This window comes from Peromyscus eremicus, chromosome 12 (assembly GCF_949786415.1).
Source record: "Peromyscus eremicus chromosome 12, PerEre_H2_v1, whole genome shotgun sequence".
NCBI lineage: Eukaryota > Metazoa > Chordata > Mammalia > Rodentia > Cricetidae > Peromyscus > Peromyscus eremicus.
Genome location: NC_081428.1, coordinates 11,618,609 through 11,633,350, shown reverse-complemented (window position 1 = coordinate 11,633,350; position 14,742 = coordinate 11,618,609). Strand labels below are relative to the sequence as shown.

Sequence of the window (14,742 nt, the reverse complement as noted above, 5' to 3'; positions counted from 1 at the left end):
TATACCTGTGAACACAAAATTCAATTTTGATTAAAAATAAACAAACAAACAGAAATGCAGGCTGGTGAGATGACTGAATAAGGACATGTATGTACCTTCCACCAAGTCTGAGAACTCAAGGTAGACCTCTGATACTCACATGGAGGAAGGAGAGAATAGACTCACATAAGTAGTCCTCTGGCCTCCACTTAAAGTCCTTGTACTTGTACATAGACATAAATAATACTTATAATAATAGTAATAATAACTTTAAAATATTACTTTAAAACAACTTTTTAAAGTAAATGTGTTATTTCAGAAAACTAAGTAGCCAATATTATAGCTTTTATTAAGAAAAAGTCACAAACCTAGCAGGAATCCTTTGAAAGAGCAACAACTTCTGATGATAAACCAAATTATCTCAAAAGATAGTTTAATTTTCTCCTAGCCTCAAGAATATTAAGAAAAATCTATGTTTTGAGTTTTGTTGTTTGGTACTTTTTAATAAGGAAGTTACCAAATGACTTAGATTCATTCCCATTGGGATATCTGTCTATCTGTATCTATCTATCTCTGTGTGTACATATCTGAGTCTGTATGTTTGTCTCCGTGTACACACATGTGTGTATGCATGTACTGATTCAAAACTGGGTAATAGTGAGTTTCTCTGAGATCCAGCAAAATGGCACTGCTGTGGTTTTATCTTGGCAAAAAAAAAAAAAAAAAGATAGCAATGATCCTAAACTCACCACTAAGAATAATACTTCATCAGTCTTCCTTTAATTTCTAGTAACTGAAGTAAGAAAACACATTTTTGTTTTTTCATTCTATTTCTGTTAGGACAATGCAGTATCATTTCTCAACTGCAGGTTTTTAAGAGAAACAGAGAAGGCCAGTGAGGTGAAGTCATGAGACTTGATTTATGTGGTATGGTCTCAGAACTCTGTGGAACTAGTGAGCTGTAACATATGATGCCCCAGGACAGCCTTTTGACTAATGATTGTTATACAACCATCATTAGCTCTGTCTCTTAGGTTCATGAACTCATATTAACTTACATATACTATAAACAGTTTCAAAATATAGACTGTAAAAAAATCACACACAGAAATGTGGAAAAATTGTTTTCATTGTGACTCTCCACCGACATCTTTTGACTGGATCCACTCTGTACCTGCTCAGAATCATTTCAAATTTTTCATCATCTTCACAAACACAAAATCCTCTACATCTTTCCTAATCAATATTAACCTGCTTTTCTTATCTTCAAATCAATATCTACTTGCTCAAGAACATCACATCTATAACTGTGAAACTATCATGAATACACAACATTGCATAAGAAAAGACAAATGAAGAAAGATAGTGATGAAAATATTAAACTTTTGGTCATAAAACGATGGTGCATCCAAGAAAATCTTTTTAGGAAAGAGACACAGGTTAAATCTCTTTTTTTTTTTAAATTTGAGTGAGATGTTGACTGGACATTCATAATGTAACCTAAGTTGATTAGAAATACTACTTTTATATTTTAAAAGTTTAACCAGTTATCTCCATGCAGAGTCCAAAACTGCACCAATGTACTTATTCTAGACGTCAGTGTTTCATGAACACCTTTTGTTCATCAGTCTTTTAATGTTTTGTTGATATTGTTTTGTTTTGCTTTTTGTTTTTTCCTTTAGATAGGGTCTAGTTCTCTAGCACTGGCTAACCTTAAACTTTAAAAATCCTTCTACCTAATACTCCAGCATTGTAAGAATATAGGGACATACTACCCTGCCTGCTTATGCTCCTTGAGACATCTTATCTCATCTAGAGAAATACCTACACCTGACCAGCTGTTCTTTAGCTGCTTAGTCCTAATCTTAACCAACACTTTACAGAAAGTTTGTCAGTTTGTTCAAGTGAAGCTATGGCCCCCTGCATTATGAGGGGCTCTATACAGGAGGTTTATTATGGTCATGCTCAGACTCGTGGTCTTATCACTTACTCATCTTGACCCACAAAAGTTTCAGACAAATCAAACCTGTTCTTTTCCAGGAAGGTGATGACAAATAAAAAAGATAAAGGACTTAGAAAATGTTGAAGACTTCTCCAAAATGGCTTCCATGGTGTTGTTAGAAGACTAAGTGAACAAAACCATTGAAAAAGCAAATACGGAATATAATTTATTAGGTTCCATGACAAAACAAAGGGAAACAAAATCAAGAAAAAGAAAACATACAAAGTGGACAGCATGGTTGGTGGTAAACTGTAGCTGATTTGCTCACTGTTGTAGAAGGATGTGTCCATGGAAAGACATCTTTGACATTATAAAAGAGGAATGCTGAGGCTTAGGGGGTCAAACAAGAAGTAATAGTACTTAATCTGCTCAGAGCTAATGTCTTACAGACAGAGAAATTGGAAGGAGAAGGTGTGAAGTTTGGTATTTCCTTTACTGGTACTAAACTTCATGGAGAACACAAGTTTGGATGTGGGAGAGAGAGAAAACTAAATGCCACAGGTGTCCAACCACATGCCTTACCCTCTAGAACGAGTCTCTTGATGAAGGTAGTGCAAATCAGACCTTGCTTCCTGTGAGCACACAATGACTTTCAGTGGAGGAGGCTGTGTAGCTGGAGTATTCTCTCCAGGTTCCGCCAAGCCCCAGCAGTCCCTTAGCCCACTTATAAAATAAACACACAGAAGCTTATATTATTTAAACTGCTTGGCCATTAGCTCAGGTCTATCATTGTCTAGCTCTTACTCTTATATTTAGCCCATTTCTATTAATCTTTATTTTGCCATGTGGCTTGTGGCTTACTGGTACCTTACATCTTCCTTGTCCTGGCAGCGGCTGCAGGCAGTCTCCTCCTTCCCTTCCTGTTCCCTTAATTCTCCTCTCTGTTAGTCCTGCCTATACTTCCTGTCTGGCTACTGGCCAATCAGTGTTTTATTTATTAACATATTTGCCATACAGAACATCCCACAGCAGGCTGAATCCCTCATCCCTACTGACTTACAGTTTACCTTCCCCCTTTCAGAAAAGGAGGGAATCAGGGTGTAGAAAAAGGCAAACTATTAACAGACAATGTAATGACTAGGTGACTCTATTATAAAGACATGATATAAGCAAAATAAAAATGTGATTGGGTGAACAGGCATGCTAGTTGAGAGGGGGGACTGTACCTGCATATGCGTATATGTGTAGTGTGTTTTGTGTCTATATGTGTACATTTTCATGTTTACAATACATACATACAATACATGTGCCATGACCCATAGAGGTCAGAGGGCTGTCTCCGCTGACAGTTCTCACCTTGTCTCTTACTTCTCTTTTCTCCCAGTTCCTTTTTTCTGGCATTATCCTTTCCTTTGAATAATACATTCTTGACTCTAATTGTTAGGTATCATTGAAAATGAATAGAATGAAAAACTCTGGTGAGTTTTACTTAAATCACACATGTTATTTATACACTTACTTACACTTATTATAGGTATGTTTAAGTAGAAGTTTAATAGTTTTATTCTTTGTGACTTTTTCAGACAACTTGTTATTTTATCTCCTTCCTTCTTCTGTATTTATTTTCCCCTCTCCTCCTTAACTGGAGACCCCTCTTTTTTTCCCATTTCTACCTTCAGATCCCTCCAATAGCAAAGGACTACCTCACGAAATCTTAACACCAGGCATGAGAAGCTCACTGTTGAGACTCCCAAAATGTTACAGGCGATTGCTATTGCACTTGGTTGACCTCCAGAGATGAAGGGTAAGTCTCTACTGCTGAAGATGTACTTCAGACACAGGGCCTATAGGAACCAAGCTGTATCTAACCTGAAGACTTCCTCCAAACAGATTAGCTTTTATGGTGCCAGAAGGTTCCATGCAAGCTTGTGAAGGAGGTAAGGAAGCAACCAACAGGTCTATGCAGCTATGATGCCTACAAACCACAGCAATGACTACCATGGTGTGAGAACCAGAAGGCTGCAGCAGTGGCACAAATATCTTGGTAATCAACATCCCTCTTAGTGGACTTAAGACTGGTTCAACAAGAAGGAAATGGTCTTCCCCACGGAAGAGCCTCCCAAGTGGTTATCTGATAGCTCCTCAGCTAATAGTAAGAGTTCATACCCTTCTTCCCATCTCTATACTGGGATTTTATCTGGCTGGAACTAACACAGATATTATACATGTTGTCACAACTGCTATGAGATCATACGTACAGTTGCCTTGATGCACCTGGAAAATAATCTTTCCTTGATGTTATTTGTCTATTTCTGTCTCTTGTAATTTTCCCCCCACTCTTCTGCAAGACTCTGAGCCTTGGATGAAATAGGTGTATAGGTATGTTCCTTTTAAGGCTGAGCACTCCATGGTCTCTTATTCTCTGCATGACGACCAGTTGGGGGTTTGTGTTAATTGCCATCCACTGCAAGGAGAAGCTTCTATGATGGGAGCTGAAAGATACTCTGGTCCAAATGTAAAGCCATAAGTCATTATTTTAATGCCATGTTCATTTAGCAGAATAATAATATTGGGTTCTCCCCTAGGTTCTAGGGCATACCTAGCCACAAGTTATTGGCCTCATTATAAGTGTTGGATAGTGGTTCCATTGCATGGAGTTTGTACTACATCCAATCAGAAAGTGGGTCATTACTCCTGTAACACTTGTGCTACTACTGTACCACTGAGTACATCTTCTCATGCCAGTCATTGTTGTACTTACACAGTTCACAGATGGATGATATTGAGGTTTATTTTTCTCCTCCAGCAATGTGCATAGCACCTTGAAAGCTAACCAGTAGTCATGAAGCTTCCAAGTGAATATCAGTTTGATTTCTAGGTAGAAAGACTTAGTATAATGTGGGTACTGCATTCTATGAGCTGAGTTTTGGACTGAATAAAAACCAGAGAGAGAGAGCTAAACAAAGAGTTAATTACTCTCTGCTTATTGACAATGGATGTAATGTGACCAGCAGTCTAGAATATCTTCTGCTACAACTTCTCCATAATGATGGACTGTAACCTGAAGCTATACGTTGTAATAAACCCTTTCTCCCTTAAGTAACTGTTATCAGAGTGTTTTATCACAGCAACCAGAAAAGTAACTAAGACATATGGAATGAACTTGTAATCACAAAGCATGTGCTGTTGCTTGTTTGTGAACTCTTACACCAAGCACACTCAGAAAGTACAGTCTGTTTTTCTGCATGATCACGGAACTGATCTTTTTGATACTTACAATTGCTGACATACTAATTGCATAACAAATAAACAGACATTAGAAGCAGAAATTACTCCAGATTTTGCAACACAGACTCTCAAATTTTATGTAACACTAGTGAATGTGTTCAGCAAAGTAATAGAATGGAAATATTGGCTGTGATTAAATAAAATGAATGTTTTTTTAAATATATTTTCTTTTCTAAAAATATTTTCAAATTATTTTATTAATGCATGCATATGAGTTATTTTGCCATATGTATGTATGTGCACCACATGCATGCCTGGTGACTGAGGAGATGAGACGAGGAGTTTGGATTCCCCAAGACTGTAGTTACAAACAGTTGTGAGCCACCTTTTGGGTTCTGAAAATTAAACTTAGGCTCTCTATAATAGCAACAAGTACTAGTAATCACCAAGCAAACTCTCTACCCCCAATCTTTTCTTTTTTAAAGCTTCAATTTATGTTGCAAATTAAATGACTGAACAGGCAACAAACACTTAAAAGGAAGTGGAGTGTTATGATTTGATTGTGAAATGTCCCACATCAGCTCACGTGTTAGTACATTTAGTTCATAGCTGATGGCAATGTTTAGGGAATTCATAGAAGTTAAAGGAGATGAAGCCTCATTGGAGAAAGTGGGTTAACTGGGGGTGGGCCATGTAGCTTTATAGACAGACCCTACTTCCCGTTCATTCTGCTTCCTGTGTACAATCTGACCAGCCAGCCCCCAGCCTTTCCTCTCTACACAACAACAGGACATAGAACATCACCACCCTTAAAACTTCCCCATGACTCTTTTCAAGCAACGTCATCCCTGTACTGTGATCACTGGAAAGCAGGGACCTGTGTTTTAAAACTTGAAAGGTTTATCTTCTTCTAGAATGGCATGTGCATAAAAAAAACACAGCATGTGCCATCATGCTTCTGGGACCTATTCATGTTCCTGCATGTGTCAATCCTTTCTGTGCACGTGTAAACACTGTAGTGGGCTAAGTTAATATTGCTTCTTTATTTTTTTTCTTTTTTAGAAGGCTTACATGCAACCCAGGCTGGCCTCACATTAACTATATAATTGATGGTGAGTTTGTTCTTAGCACATTTCTTACAAAGTGTGAATAAATGAACACTTCGAACAACTTTACATTTAAAGTTGAGCTGTCTTCCTGCCTCATCTTTCTGAGCACTGAGATTACAGGCATACAGCATTTTGCCTGGCTTCTACAGAGTTATCAAATCCAGGGCTCCCTACTCCTAGCTAAATGACTTGCCAAGCCCATCATTACATTTTCTAATTTTCTACTTATGCACACAAGATAATAAGAAATATACGAGATATTTAATTTTTTTAAATGGTTCCCATTGCAACTCATAGTGAATGAATTAGTTATTTGTCTCAATGGTATGATAAAATGCCCAACAAAAGCATATTAAGAGACAAAGGATATATTTTGGCTTGTGGTTCCAGGGTACATCCCACTGTGGCAGAGATGATACTTTGTAACTCAAGGCAGCTGGGTATATTGTAACTGTAGTCAATAAGCAGAGGGATACGATTGCTTTTGCTCAAGTAACTTTCTCCTTTTCATACAGTGTTGGATCTCAGCCTAGGATATGACGCCTCCAACTTTCAGAGTGAGTCTTAACACCTCAAATGACCTATCTGGGATATTCCTTCACCTCATCTTAATAATCCCTCATGGGTGCACCAGGCTCCTAAGAGATTCCAGATCCTGTCAAGCTGACACCAACCATCACACTTCTCTTAATTCGAATTAATCGATTCTGATTCTGTTAAGTCACTGATAAGAGAAATGAGAAGAAGCTGCAACTGAAACAGAGTTTTTAAGACACATCAATTAGAAAAAGCAATACTACCTAGAGGAAATGGAGACTTTATAAACAAGTAAGAAAAGGGAATATATAGTTGAAAAGTAGAAAACTTGAAGAAGAAAAACAACAACAACAGCACGAAATACGGGAACATATGGCCAGCAAACTTGTAGAAAGTGATCAACATAATTAATAATAAAAAAAAATCAAAATCAAACCAACTATGAAGGGAAATCCTAGAACACACACAAGAAGGTTGAGAGGTAAAATGGTCAATCTCTAGGGTCATTAAAAGTATGGAAAACCAGAACACTTGTGTTACTAATGAAAGTGTTAACTGGTACAATGGCTTCGGGGGAAGCTAGATGTTATAATATTTTTTTAAATCCTGATCCTGGCACATTCACTATGTTTATCACATTTAAGAATTTTAAATAGCATTTCTATGGCTCATTTATTTCATAAATACCTAACCAAAATAAGGCTTGCATCCATGGAAATAAACAAATGAGAATTTTTACAGCAGCTGTGTTCATAATGAAGAAAATTAAAAGCAACTCAAATATCTATAAATAGTAGAATTTGTACAACATGCACAGATGGGACTATACATTGATAGGGTAGAAAGAGATGAAACCTTTTTAATTCATTTCCCTGAAGCAGCTGATGAGAAAGATTGGATCGTTACTGAGTAGAGTGTTATGGATTTATGCAGACATAATATTGTCAGGTCCGAAAAACAAAACTGTGCGTGTATGATAAGCATATGAAACTCAAAAAACATGTGTTGCTCTGACTGCCTGTTACATAGTTGTCGCCACGTGTAAAACTTTCCCAGAGAATTCTTTACATGTTTTTGCACTTAAGTGCATGTAAGACATCTCAACTAATAAACTTCATTGGAAGCCACAGTTAATTCTATTATCTCTTTAAACAGTCTGAAAATGAACATGATGGTTTTGGGTGGAAGGAAATTTAAGTATAAGTTTGGAATTCACAAGTCCATCTTGTTAAACTTAATCAACCACAATGGGTCCTCCTATTTCTACAATTAACAGCATGTTTTTAAGATAGCTTGACTCTGAACATGAAACTGTAGGAAAGGCTAATTTGCTCAAGCTTTATAGGAATCATAGTACTAAGAGATAGTACACTGTAGCTCACACCTGTTAACCAGCACCCAGAGGCTGAGGAAAGAGAACTGCTGTGAGTCCAAGGCCCCTTGGACTATATGGAGAGACGTTGTCTGAAATAAATATGTGCTAAGGAAAGTATATGGAAACAATTATAAGTAAAAATAAAATTTAAACATGCTTTTTAATGAGTGAATAGTTGCATAATCATCCACTGATTCTGTTGTACCAACAGATGCAAATCTATAGCTCTTGTTTACTATAACTGAAAACATTTCACATTTATTTTAGAATTGGGCATAGTTAATACAATACGATCATTAAGTAAACTGTAGAAGGTACAAATGTTGTTAAGTACTTTTCATTCCTGATGCTATACAAAACAGATGCTGTGGGATGTCCTGTATGTTGTGAATAAATAAAACGCTGATTGGCCAGTAGCCAGGCAGGAAGTATAGGATAGACGGGACAAACAGAGAGAAGCTCTGGGAGGTGGAAGTCTGGAGGAGACGCCAGCCTGCCATCCAGGGAGCATCATGTAAAGGCAGCAGGTAAAGCCATGGAACATGTGGCAACATATAGATTAACAGAAATGGGCTGAGTATAAGAATAAGAGCTAGACAATGGTAGTCCTGAGCTAATGGCCGAGCAGTTTAAATAATATAAGTGTCTGTATGTTTATTTTATAAGTGGGCTACGGGACTGCCGGGCTTGGCAGGACCCGGAGAGAAAAACTCTAGCTAGAAACAGATACATTCTAAATGAGAAGACAATTTGGGAGTTATTTTTTGTTTTTAACCTAAAATAGACACATGTATTAAATCTGTTTCAATTCATTCATTAAAAACTGTATATGGTATTGCATGCACTCAAAATGGTAGGGCACAGTAATGGGACAACAAGTCTACCCTCTCAGACTTACTGTATGAAGACACAGAAATGTCATCAGAACACACTGATGAAATCGGGTCAGGAATACAAACCCTATGCCAAAGTCTATAAAACACAGCTCTAGCCCAAGGAACTTGAAAATGTAGCCACAAGGTAAAACTTACACCAACATTAAAAACAAAGCTTACACTAACTTCTCTAAAACGTTTAATTCATAGTAACTGAAGTTCAAGTATCCCATATTACAAAGTTGGCATAATCACTTCATTGCAAAGATTCTTATTTTCTTTTAAGTGTTTATATTTATGTATATATATATAGGATGCTAAATAATCCAAATGAAAAACACAAGAAAGATGGGGTTTGCCATATTTTTATAATGCCAGGGCTCCTCAGGAAATTCCTGATGATTTCAAGCTTGAAAGGGCTTTCCATAGCATGTCAGGGCCACTATGGGTGAGCCACATCTCAGGAGTTTAGAAACGTCTTGAACATTTATTCTCAGACACAAACCAGATCCCTCCCCATCTGCTTTGCTTCACCATGATCACTCACTTTCTAGGTTACATGCCCTCCGTAGAAACCATAAACAGATCATATATTACATGGTAATGATCCCTCCTGGATGATAACACTGAAAGAAACCTATTTGCTTGTTAGACTTACTCCAGAAGGTGGAAAATTCAAAATGTAAGCAATAATTCAACTAGGACATGAGTTCAATGTAAATTTTAAACATTTACTTAGTACACCTGAGATATATTTCCATGCAATACTTTTTTCTGAACTTATCTTTGTAACAGAATATTAACTAAGGTTGAAGGATGCAAGCAATATATTTTTCAAACTGTATTTGAAAGCACCCAAGAAGCACTGTGGAAAGGGCCAGAACAAACGAAGCCCTTCAAGGGCTTCTTCTATCAGTTTTCATAATTATAATTTGTCTTTTGCGTAAAAATGTGATTTTTATGGTACAAATATCAAGGAAAATCTTACTGATGAGTCCTGTCTTTTCCAAAAATAATAATTTCAGAAGCATTCTTTGAATCATAAATATTGAAATCTGGGCTCTGAGGCCTTGCAGTTCACCCACTTGAGGACTTTTTGTCATAATCAGGATGAGGTGGTACATTGGGTTTATGCTAGTTTTCTGTATTAATGTCGACAGTATCTTGGACCTCAGGCATTAAACACATAATGAAGGACAACACTGGGACTGGGGAAATGGATTTGTGGGTACAGTGCTTGCTGCGTAAGTATAAAGGCCTGAGTTCAATCCCTAGGACCCGTATAAAGATAGTGAATGTCATGGAGCATGTTTGAAATCCTATTTCTTGGCAGGAAAGACAAACAGATGCCCAAGATAGCTGGCTAGACAGGCTGACCTACTTGGGAAGACCCAGCCCAGGCAGGGTCTCTGCATTCAAAGAAATAAAAGAGATGAACAGTCTTAAAAATGACTCCCAAGATTGACCTCTGGCCTCATGTATACACTCCACACATTTCCTTTCACACATAGGAATGCACAAGCACACACACAAAAAAATTATAAAGGGCATTATCACTACATTTATATATATATATATATATATATATATATATATATATATATATATATATATCCATATAATCAAACAGATGCAGTGACAGGATCCAGTATAATGTTTGACATAATATGTTTGACAAGTTCCTCACTGGATTTCAACTACATCCCATTCAACCTTTTCTTTCCTAGGCTAACAGAGAGAACTTAAAATTTAAATAGTTTCTGAGGAAATGCTTCCTGCATCAGCACATAGACCAGATTCTGATCCTCTGAACCAGCCTAAAGCCAGCTGTGGAGCACATCTGTCACCCCAGCTCTCCAGAGTGAAATAAAAAGGTAGACACATGAGAATCGCCAGAAGCTTTCAAGGCAGCTAGCCTGGAGTGTGCAGCAGCGAACAACAAAAAGACCCTATTTCAAACAAGGTGCAAGGAGAGGATAGGCACCTACGATTATCTCCTGACCACCCCACACCATGGCATACACATGCATAGAAACATTCACACACATAAATGTGCATACATACATGCACTTACATCATACACACAAATTAAAAAATAAAATAGAATTTATGGACTGAATAAAATAAAGGGTAATTAGGAACATATGATTTGGTCCTTGGAAGAAACACATTCTTTATTCTATAATGTAAAGGGCTCCAGGGCTCCGGAAAGAAAGAAAAAAAGTTCTACATGATTCTTTTCAGCTCTCTGGTTGAAATCTCAGCTCCAACTTCCTATTTACAGTCAAATTTTGGAAAGGATTATTTGTAACCATGCAGAGAGTACAATGTCTTGACATCCCACCCCTCAGGCTGTCTCTTTTGAAAGTACCCTTTTTGTTGTCATCTAGCTAGTGGTCAGACATAAACCTGCTGGAATATGGTATTAAAATGTCCCCCGATTCCATGTGTTAGAGTCAGGTCCCCAGAGGAGAGAGATTCTGAAGTGGTTGGATCCTTGGGGATGGGGGGGGGGACATCTCATTGATAAGTCACTGATCGCCTGAGGAAATAATGTCCAAAGAGAGTGTGGGTATTGTCTCTTGCTGTTTTGCCTCTTTGACATGAATTAACTGGGTTTTTTTTTTTGGTATACTTCTACCAAGATATGATACCTCCAGAAAACTAGTAGCAATAGAACCAAAGGAACAGATTGAACCAAAATGAACTTTTCTCTTTATTAAGTTCATTATCTCAGGCACCTGTCATTGTGATAGGAAGCTACCTCACTATTGTCTCCCTTCTTCATACTCTACTGCTTCTATGGTCAGTTAGAAACATGTCTGAAATTTTGATCAAAACCTCCACAGATAGCTTAATGAACCTTTGGTTACATTGGTTCAAGCACTCCTTTAATATCTAATAAACTCATTAACTTTATCTTTCACGCTCATCATCTTCCAACTGTTGTGAGACACCGAGATCATCACTGTCCTCCAATAATGACAACAGCAACAACAAAGCAGACAACAAGTCATTCCATTTAACACGTGGAGGCACTAACAGAAGTGATAAAGAGGCTAGGGCCTCAAACACGGAGCATGATCATCCTCCTTATTCAGAGGATGTGGAAAACCCCTTCATTAGAGCAAAAGCATCATTCTCATATGAGAAAAAATGGGAAATGGATTCCTAACGTCTTCGTCTTCCTTATAATCACATTCAAAAAAGCATCATCTAAAAGCCAAGAAGGGACTTTTTAAGTGGAATTTTTATGCAAGACCCAAAAAATTTGTAAGAATTTCTGGGTGATATCCAGAGCCTCTATAAGCACAGGGAAGGACAGCTTAATAAGAAGACAGTTTTCTCTCTGTGTTTACAACTTTCTCCAGTAGAACTGCATTACTTGGTTAAGTGGAGGCAGTAAAGTAAAGATGGGAGGAGCAGGTGTATATTCACAATCCTTATCCACGACGGTAAAATCTAAAATATCCTGAAAATCATATCTTCTTTTAATTCTTTTTGGCTACAAACCAATGGCCTGACATGAATTTATCTATATTGTATGTTTATTCAAACTAGGGTAAATATACTATGACTTGTGGCATAAATCTATTGAGTTGAAATATGGGTACTACATTGGGCTGCACTAGAGTTGTTACATATATTTTGAAAATTTAAACTCAAGATCATGTTTGGTTTAAGGGCTATTCATACACAATTGTAGATTCAGTATAAGCATCATTCAATTTGGAATTTTGGCAAATATATTAATTTTTCAAAAGTTTCAAATCCTCAGAAATGATGCTACACATATATTGAAAATTGGAAAGTAACACAGAAAGTCAGTCAGCATTGGATGGAGACCCGGATAAACAAACCTCCCTCCTTCCTAAGTGCCCACCTCCTCAGGGCACAGTAAAGACCTACAGCTTCTGGCCAGGGCAACACCTTCTCCTGGACCTCTCTTTCCCTTTGAGACTTACAGATCCTAGACCACTCCCCACCAAGGATACTTCAGCCCATGTGGTACAGAGACCCAGATAGACTATTGACACTCGGCTTCCCAATTCCCTTTGATTTAGATTACCCCAAAGCATGGCAAATGCTTACCAGATATCACTACCTCCTATCAGCACCTGGCTCCCCCTTTGGAACCCACCAGTTCCTAGCATGCTCCCCACAAAGGACTCTAAAGCCATTACACAAGGCTGAGAGACCCGGGCCACACTCTCCATTTGGGACTCCTTGGGAGCCCTGCCAGCTCCCTGACTAGGAACCTCCATTTGCGCCATCCAGCTTTGAGACACAGAACTAGTCCATAAACCAGGGAAAACTTGTTTCACATTCCTTAACCAAATTGCTGAAGGCATATGATTGTAGGTGACAAGCAGAAGACCTGAGCTGGAGGCTGTATCCCTAAATACCAGATAGAGGAATAGAGATCCCAGTCATGCTATAGGTTATGTAAACACCTCTACTTAAAAAAAAAAAAAAGAAATAACCAACAAACTAATACTAGGTGCACAAATCTCAACACATAAATAAAAACAACAGAAAAAATGACATGTCTTACAAAAAAAAATATAAATCTCCTAGTAATGGCTCCTATTGAAAATTACATGGAAAAACTCCCAGACAAAATTCAAAAGGATTATTATAACTATGATCAAGCAATTCAAAGAAGACAAATAGATTAATTAAATGAGGAACTCAATCCAAGATATTTAAATATACCCTAATTTTTAAAAGAAAACCCAAAATGAAATCATTCCATAAATGAAACCCCAATGAACCAGTTAAAAACCTCATTGGAAAGCATCACTTGGAGAATGAATCACAGCAAAAGCAGGGAGCCTGGAATAGAAGACAGAAATACAGAAATTGGGTCAGTCAGTAAATAACAGTGAGAAAAATTTTAAAGTAAATGAACAGAACATGAAGAGTTTAGGGGATACAGTGAAAAGACTTAACCCACAGTTATGGGCAGAGAAGATGAAGAAACCATAACAAAGGTGTAGAGAGCATCTTTAGTAAAAGCATAGAAGAAAACTTCCCAAATCTGGAAAAAGAGATATCATCCATATATAAGTTTCCCTTGAGATATTATAATTAAAACATTTAAAACAAGGAATGAAAAAAAGGGTATTACAAGCTGCAAGAGAGAAATGTCAAGTCATTTGTAAAGTCAGGTTCACCAAAATAACACTGAATTATTCAATAGAAATCTTGAAATCCAGAAGAAGGTGCTGGAAGGATGTATTCTACATCCTAAAAGACCACAACTGTCAACCCAGATTATTACTGCCAGAAAAACCATCAGACTATAAGAATAAATAAAGTCTTTCTATGACAAGAAGAGATGAACAGAATCTCCGACTACTAAGCCTGCCCTATAGAAAATACTGGGAGGAATAAGTCAATATGAAAAGGGTGAACATGATCAGGAAGCTCTGGAGAACAAATAAACAATGACAGAGTAGGTGATCAAAAGAAATCTGAGAAAACAAATCAACAAAATTATGGAATGGATACACACACTTTTATAATTACTCAATATTAATGGTCTCTATTTCCCTATTAAAAAGGCACAGAATAACAAAGCTTGGATTATAAAAAAAAAAGTTATATCTTTTTGCTGCTTCCCAGAAACACATATCACTATCTCTTTTGAATGTAAATGTATATTCTGTGTCATTGTTTGTTGGAAGAATATAA

The 14,742-nt window shown here is 37.2% G+C and overlaps 1 long non-coding RNA gene across 2 annotated transcripts; it reads left to right on the top strand.

Moving 5' to 3' along the window:
- Positions 1-3,665: 3,665 nt before the first annotated feature.
- Positions 3,666-7,225, top strand: LOC131922417 (uncharacterized). 2 transcript variants are annotated; one of them, XR_009382272.1, is made up of 3 exons: positions 3,666-3,725; positions 6,212-6,261; positions 6,774-7,225. It is a non-coding gene; the product is annotated as an uncharacterized LOC131922417 (long non-coding RNA). The 2 variants fall into 2 exon arrangements; XR_009382273.1 differs by lacking the exon at positions 6,212-6,261.
- Positions 7,226-14,742: the final 7,517 nt, after the last annotated feature.